At 39.6% G+C, this 8,385-nt stretch overlaps 1 non-coding gene across 1 annotated transcript; it reads left to right on the plus strand.

Annotated features, from left to right (window-relative positions):
• The first annotated feature begins 1,335 nt into the window (after positions 1-1,335).
• LOC120103335 (small nucleolar RNA SNORA17) lies at positions 1,336-1,468 on the plus strand. Its single transcript, XR_015621613.1, has one exon. It is a non-coding gene; the product is annotated as a small nucleolar RNA SNORA17 (small nucleolar RNA).
• The last annotated feature ends 6,917 nt before the right edge of the window (positions 1,469-8,385 follow it).

Genomic DNA, 8,385 nt, shown 5'->3' on the forward strand with positions numbered 1-8,385 from the left:
TTAACTTGTTCCATAGCTATGGCGGGCTCTTCAAACGCTTTTTTCACCACTGCATCATCCTTCCATGCCTTTTTGGGTCTCTGCACTCCTTGGATGTCTGCAGGAGGTGGGGGCAGCCACCGCCATCTTTTTGTTTTTTACTCCTGCTCTATTCTTTCTGAAGGTCTTCTAGACAGTGATTCTTGCTATGTTTACATTTTTGTAACGTGTTCTATGACCTCCATATTAGTTACTTCTTTTGTATCACTGGCACTACACACTGACAAAAGCAACATAATTAAAGGAGGAAGGATTTATTTATTTATCATAGTTCAGATGTTCTCAGCTCCTCCTAGTAGGGAAGGCACAATGATTAGATCAGATCAGCAGCAGCAGAAGTTTGCAGCTTGTTCACACCTCAGTGGATTAGGGAGCAAATTTCTCAGGGAGAAGTAGTTCCGGGTTACAAGTGCAAAGAGCTTGCTTTCCCAAATGTTCTCTTTCCAAGTACAGCCTTCAGCTCACAAACACATGAGCCTGTAAGTGATATTTCCACCTAACAGGACAATCTCTCGGAAGAGTTTCATTGCTGTTACTGCTCTAGAGGCAATAGAACCTGGGAGAGTAGAGCCAATGAATGAGGTGGAGTCTCATGCAATAGCCAATGTTATTCAGAGCACCAAACAATTTATACTCTGAGGGTTAAGAATAGTCAAATGAGTGACATGTACAACCACAAGGGTAAGCTACCCATGGCAGACAAGCTGCACACAGCAAAGACGTGCTTTTGCATAGAAGCACCAAAACAAATAAAAATAGCCAATTGTAATGAATAATGTGAAATAAACTCAGTCCTATCCACTCTACCTGGGAGGAGCACAGAAACATATTCAAAGAACAGTTCTGTGTTTTGTAGAAACTGAGGTCACAAGGCTCTTGTCTTATTTTCTTAAGAGTTCTCTCACAAGTGCTCAGAATTCTCCTCACATGGCGACATTTTTGGACCACTGTCCCTGCCCCTTTAATTCTTTAAATGAAGGATATCCAGAATGGTTTTGAGTTGAGAAGTTGAGATCTAATTGACATTTGATGCATTAGAATCCTATAATTAAGCAAGTTATAAACATGATATTAGAACAGTGAAACCATTGTGTATAATAATCTGCCACCAAGAACAGGGATCCAAAATATGTCCAGTACTATTGTTTACTTTGTTATGCTGATCAGAAAAATCTAGAGAATAGTTTTAAAACAGACACATATGATTAATAGTTCGGGTATCTTGTAGAACGTAATCCAATATTTGCCTTCAATAGGAAGACAGATGTTATGATGTCCTATTAAAATGGGAAATGCTTTGCCCCTAGAGGTATTGCCAGTGTGGCTGCTGTGTCACAGGTGCGTCAGTAGGTGTCACAAAGGAGAAAGTATCTATGAACACTTGTTTTTTATTTTTAATTTTAATATATATATTTTAAATTTTTAAAATTTTTTTACACTCCAGATTTTCCCCCTCCCGGTTGGCCCACTCTCTGACTGTTCCACATCCTATACCTTCCCACCCCACTCCTTCTACACCCTGCACCCCACCAGACTTACCCACTCCCTGGGGCTTCCAGTCTCTTGAGGGTTGGGTGCATCTTCTCTGACTAAATACACATCTCCAGCCCTCTGCTGTATTTGTGTTAGGGGCCTCATATCAGCTGGTGTATGCTGCCTGGTTGGTGATCCAGTGTCTGAAAGATCTCAGGGGCCCAAGTTAATGGAGACTCCTGGTTCTACTAAAATGTTGCCCTCCTCCTCAGCTTCTCCCAGCTTTTCTCTAATTCAACCACAGGGTTCAGCAGCTTCTGTCCATTGGCTGTGTGTAAATATCTGCATCTGCCTCTTTCAGCTGCTTGTTGGGTCTTTCAGAGGGCCGTCCTTTTGTGAGCACTCCATAGTCCGGCCTTGGGGCCTCCCCTTGAGCTGGATTCTACTTTGGGCCTGTCACTAGACCTCCTTTTCTTCAGGCTCTTCGACATTTTTGTCCCTACAGTTTTTTCAGACAGGAACAATTGAGACAGAGTTTTTAGATGTGGAATGGTAACCCCATCCCTCAATTGCTGCCCTGTCTTTCTTCTGGAGATGGGCTCTACAAGTTCTCTCTCCCCATTGTTGGGCATTTCTTTAAGGTTCCTCCCTTTAGTCCCTGGGAGTCTCTCATCTCCCAGGTCTCTGGTACATTCCATAGGGTCCCCCTACCTTCTACCTCCCGAGGTTGCCTGTTTCTAATATTTCTACTGGCCGTCGGGGCTTCAGTCCTTTTCCTCCACCCAATACCTGATCATGTTCCCCTCTTCCCTTCCCTGTCTCCTTTCCCACCCAGGTCCCTCCCTCCATCATCCTTCCTGTGATTGCTTTCTTCTCCCTCCCAAGTGGGATTGAAGAGTTCTACTTGGGCCCTTCAGCTTGTTAACCTTTTTGAGTTGTGTGGACTGTATCCTGGGTATTTTGTACTCTTTTTGACTAATATCCACTTATTAGTGAGAACATACCACATATGTCATTTTTGGTCTGAGTTACCTCATTCTGGATGATATTTTCTAGTTACATCCATTTGCCTGCAAAACTCAGGATATCCTCATTCTTAATAGCTAAATAGTATTCCATTATGTAAATGAATCACATTTTCTGGAAAATCTAGATGAAATGTCTGGTTTTCTAGATAGATACCAAAGTTACATCAAGAGCAAGTAAACTATCTAAACAGGCCCATATCCCCTCAGGTCATTAAAAACCTTGAAACCAAAAAGGCCAGGGCCAGATGGCTTTAGTGAAGAATTCTACCAGACCTTCAAAGAAGACCTAATACCAATATTCTTCAAACTATTCCATCAAATAGAAATAGAAGGAACACTATCTAATTCATCTATAAATCCACAATTACCCTGATACCTAAACCATACAAGGATACAACAACAACAACTATAACAAAGAACTTCACACTAATTTCACTTAAGAATATAGATGCAAAAGTACTCAATAAAATTCTTGCAAACCAAATCCAAGAACACATCAAAACTATCATTCGCTATAAACTATACAATCAAGTAGGCTTCATCCCAGGGATTCAAGGTTGGTTCAATATATGAAAATCAATGAATGTAATCCACCACATAAACAAAATCAAAGAAAAAAATCTCAAGATCATGTCCTTAGATGCAGAAAACGTATTTGACAAATTTTAAAACTATTGGAGAGAATTCAAGGTCCATACCTAAACACAATGAAAGCAATTACTGCAAACCAACAGCCAATATCCAATTAAATGGAGAGATACTTGAAGCAATCCCACTAAAATCAGGAACACGATGAGGATGTTCACTCTCCCCATATCTATTCAATAAAGTGCAGGAAGTTCTAGTTAGAACAATAAGACAACAAAAAATATCAAGGTGATACAAACTGGCAAAGAAGTAAAGGTATCACCACTTGCGGATGATAGGATAGTATACATAAGCAACCCCAAAAATCCTACAGAGAACTTCTACAGCTGATAAATAACTTCAGCAAAGTGGCTGGATATAAAATTAACTCAAGTAAACCAATAGCCCTCCTTTATACAAATGATAAACAGGCTGAGAAAGAAATTAGGGAAACAACTCACTTCACAATTGCCACAAATATGGAATACCTTGTGGTAACTTTAACCAAACACGTGAAAGATCTGTATGACAAGAACTTCAGGTCTCTCAAGAAAGAAATTGAAGACAATCTCAGAAAATGGAGATCTCCCATGCTCTTGTATTGGCAGAATTAACATGGTAAAAATGGTCATCTTACCAAAGGCAATCTATAGATTCAATGCAATCCCCATCAAATTCCAAGACAATTCTTCAAGGACATGGAAAGAGCAATTTTCAAATTCATCTTGTGAGGCAAAAAAAAAAAAAAAACCAGAGTAGTGAAAACAATTCTGAAATAAATCTTTTGGGGGAATCACCATCCATGACCTCAAGCTATACTACAGAGAAATAGTAATAAAAACTGCATAGTATTGGTACAGAGACAGGCATGTTTATCAGTGAAATAGTATTGAAGTTCCAGAAATAAAACCACACATTTATGCACACTTGATATTTGACAAAGAGCCAAAAATATACAATGCAAAAAAGAAAGCATCTTCAATAAATAGTACTGGTCTAACTGGCAGTCTGTATGTACAAAAATGAAAATAGATCCATATTTGTCATTTTGCACAAAGCTCAAGTCCAAGTGGATCAAGGACCTCAACATAAAACCAGATGCACTTTTAGATTAAGTGAAGAGAAAGTGGGAAAAAGTTTTGAATTCATTGGCACAGAGGGAAATTTCCTAAACAGAACTCCAATGGCTCATGCTCTAAGATCAAGAATTGATAAATAGGACCTCATGAAACTGGAAAGCTTCTGTAAGACAAAGGACAGTCAATAGGACAAATTGGCAACCTACGGGCTGGGATCTCTGAATAACTGAATAGTTAGAAACCTAACACTTTCTGAGCCTGAGATGACCAGTCCAGTGCCTTGTAGGCCTGAGGGCACTTTGATAGAGCTGGTCTTGGTTGCTAGGGTTGCCAATGAGCTGCCCAAAGGGCATGAGAGCTAATGGGTTGACCAGTTCAGATATCTCTCAGACCCAGATCCAGGGGCCAACCCCAACCTCTACCCCACTGATGAACTGCTGGAGTACGTGAAGGAGCTGGTCTTAAAGATCCAAAACTACAGGATCTCCATAACACAGAGCAACAATAGTATATCCAAGAGGAGTCCCAGCGAGTTCCAGTATTGAGAGAGTTGCAGAAGCCAGAGGTGTCGTTCTAGACCAATAAGTCATTGCAATGAATATTTGCAAGTGAAGAAGTGTGGACAAAGAGTATACTGTGGGGCACACTGTGACACACTGTAGCTTCCACAACAAGATTTTTTTCTTCTCCGTTGGGGGAGAGGTTGCAAGGGTATGAGAGGAGGGGGAGATGGGTAAGATAGGAATGCATGATGTGAAATTCACAACGAACCAATAGAAAGTTAAAAAAAAAGAAAATGGGAAATGATTCAAATTCCAAGAAAAAAATAAATTCAGTTCCTTCATCAGATAAGTCATAAACACAATCATTAGTAAGGTTACAGGAGTTAGAGTCATCCAGTCAACAAAAGACAATGAAGAAAAAAGACCAATCAATATACATACTCTGAGGCACTCACTACAGATGCACAAGTCAAAGCATATAGAAAGAGACTCTCGAGTGACATAGGTCTCTGTGTGTTTTGTGAAATAACTTCTCTCTTGGTGCATAGGGCCTTAATTTGGCCTGGGTGGGCAGAGTTGACTTCTGATGATAGGGTCAAGATCTCCCTTTGTCCTTTAACTGGAAGTTTGCTCTTTCTAGTGACTTCTGCTGTCTCCTTGCCCTCTCCCTTTGTCTTTGATGACCTGGGGCTGGAGGAGCTGAAGTGAAATGCATAATATTTCAGTGACTCCATCTGCAAAGGCAGATGCATGCCCCTTCCCAATTTTCTTCTGGATCAGTAAAAATAGGGCATGTTAATGCATCAGCTTGCTCATTTCCTTCTGTAATATAACTAGGGAAGTTAAAGTGTTCATGCGTATGAGTCTATTGTTGGAAACAATCCTACAACACAAGCAGAATCTGAAATTATATTTTTATATGAATTTGAATTTCTAAATTAACCATGATTGATGAATCAAAATAGCTAGTTTCACCTGTTGGGCTGAGGGAAAAAAGTATCAGTTGATTGATGAATATCTGAACCATAAATTCTCTCCTATTAGATGAGCCATCAAAAAATAACTATCTGTGTAATGGAAGAAGGTTGGATAATTTTTGTAAATGCAAATTCAATTCATATGAGAGAATCCCATAGCTTTATCATCTGGATAATGATTTTCTATCCTTCCACAGTAATCTGCAAATGAAATTTGAAAGTACATTTTGTTCTACAACAGTCTTAAGAACTGATTGTTAGTTAAGAGTAATTTAATGTAGCAAGGATCAAATCCATATACTCGTTGACATTGGGTGCCTCTCCCCATCTCGTTTATTAATTGAGCAAGAGAAGTAAAGGTAAGCATGTAATCAGTTAGTATTTTCTGGCTCTTATTGTATAAATAAATCAATCCAAAAGGTTTATTCTCTTGTGCTTTAATACCTATAGGAGACAATTAATCAGGGAAAATACGTACAGTGAAGGATTCACATGATACACAAATGTCTCTTTTATTCTGGATTAAAATTACCGTGATTCTTATTTTTGAATCTCAAGATAATTTGTGAGACTGTCCAATGCTACAGCTTCTTCCAGAGTTTTAACTAGATTGGTTAGGTCATTGGAAATACCAAGCACAGCTCATGAGGTCAAGGAGGAAGTGGGAAACAAATTCCTTTTCTCTTTTCTGCCCTAGCTTGCCTGCGTTATAAACCACCTATCAAAGAGTACACATGGAGTGACCCAGGGTTCCATCTGCATGTGTAGCAGAGGATGGTCTTGTTAAGGGAAGGAGAGGCTCTTGGTCCTGTGAACTATAAAGGCTCCATGCCCCAGTGTAGGGGAATCCCAGGGAAGGGAGGCAGGAGTGGATGGGTCAGGGGAGTACCCTCATAGAATCCAGGGTATACGGGATGAGATAGAGGGTTTCAGGAGGGGAAACTGCAAAGGGGGATAACATTTGAAATGTAAATACATAAAATATCCAATAAAAAGAAAAAATAACATTAGCTTTTTCATATGCTGTCTCTTATTTTTTCACCAAAAAAGAGGAGCAAATTCAAGATTAGATTATCAAATTCTTCACCCCATTCTTCATGGATGTTTTAGACAATGGAGACTATGTATCTTATTGTTGCTCCAGTAAGGGAGATAACGAACTGTCACCAGCATTATTGATGGTTCTGTTTTTACTTTTGATTTTGCCTGACCATGGAAAAGAGATCCTTTTCTTTTCCCTCTACCAATGCTAAGATTTGATTATCCAGTTTATATTCATTCTAAGAATTAGTCATCTCTTCCTCATCATTATTATCCTTTTTATCTTCCTTAAGCATTTTGGTAACTGAATTAATGTCTACCGGACCCAAAAGCAAACAAATAGAATGGAGATCCTTTCCCCTTATTTATATGCCTTTTCCATATTTTTTCAGACTTTGTCCCTTACTACTTCTTCATCTTTCTTCTGGAAACCAGGGGATATAATCATAAACAACTTGAAAGCAGTCTAATAGTTGTGATTTGAATTCTTGTGCTCCTCTTCTCTTTAAAACATGGTGTACAATCTCAACATAAATTGGACTTGTCATGGTTTTTCCCCTGTTGTTCTCACCCCTTCCTTTTGTGAGGGTCCACACTCTCTTCTACTTTATAGCCTTCTTCTAATATCCATTCAGGTGCCACCTGGTTACCACTCTAGAAGTGATAGGACTTGGGAGAGTAGAGCCAACTTTATTCAGAACATCAATCTATACTTTGAGAATTAAGAGGAGTCACATGACTAAAGGGTACAGTCACAGGGGAAACTGCATGTGGTGGACAGGCCACATGCGGCAAACATATTTTTTCCATAGAGACATGTAAAAAATAGTCAGTTGTAATAAATAATCTGAAGTAAACTCACTCCTATCCACCACAGCTGGGAGGGGCATGGAAGCATATTTAAAGAACAAGTCTGTGTTTTTAAAGAAATTGTGGTCATAAGACTTTTGCCTTCAGTTCCTTCAATCCTTTCTCTAACTCCTCCATTGGGGACCCCGTTTTTAGTTCAGATTGGCTGGAGTTGAAGGGATTTGCAACCCCATAAGAACAACAACATCAACCAACCAGAGCACCCAGGGACTAACCGCCATCCAAAGAGTACACATGGACTGACCCATTGCTCCAGCTGCATATGTAACAGAGGATGACCTTGTTGGGCACCAGTGGGAGGAGAAGACCTTGGTTCTGCCAAGGCTTGATGCCCCCATGTAGGGGAATGTCAGGGCAGGAAGGCAGGAAGGGGTGGGTGGTTGAGGGGACAACCTCATAGAATCAGGGGGAAGGGGATGGGATAGGGGTTTTATGGATGGGAAATGGGGGAAGGGGGTAATATTTGAAATGTAAATTAAAAATACCCAATAGAGAAGAGACTGTTTTCTTAGTTTCCTCACAAGCACTCAGAATTCTTCTCACATGACTCCAGTGTTCTAACGCATTACTTGTCTATTTTGTTTATTACTTTCATATTGCTTAAAACTTAAAAGATTGAGGAAAGTAATATTTAGAAATTATGTCCTATGTTCCTATCCTGGTTGTTTTTGTGTTTGTCAACTTGACATAAGCTAGAGTGATCTGAACTAAAGGAACATAATTGAGAAAATGTCTCCATAAGACTGTC

The sequence above is a fragment of the Rattus norvegicus genome, chromosome 5 (genome assembly GCF_021556685.1).
Source record: "Rattus norvegicus strain SHRSP/BbbUtx chromosome 5, alternate assembly SHRSP_T2T, whole genome shotgun sequence".
NCBI classification, from domain to species: domain Eukaryota; kingdom Metazoa; phylum Chordata; class Mammalia; order Rodentia; family Muridae; genus Rattus; species Rattus norvegicus.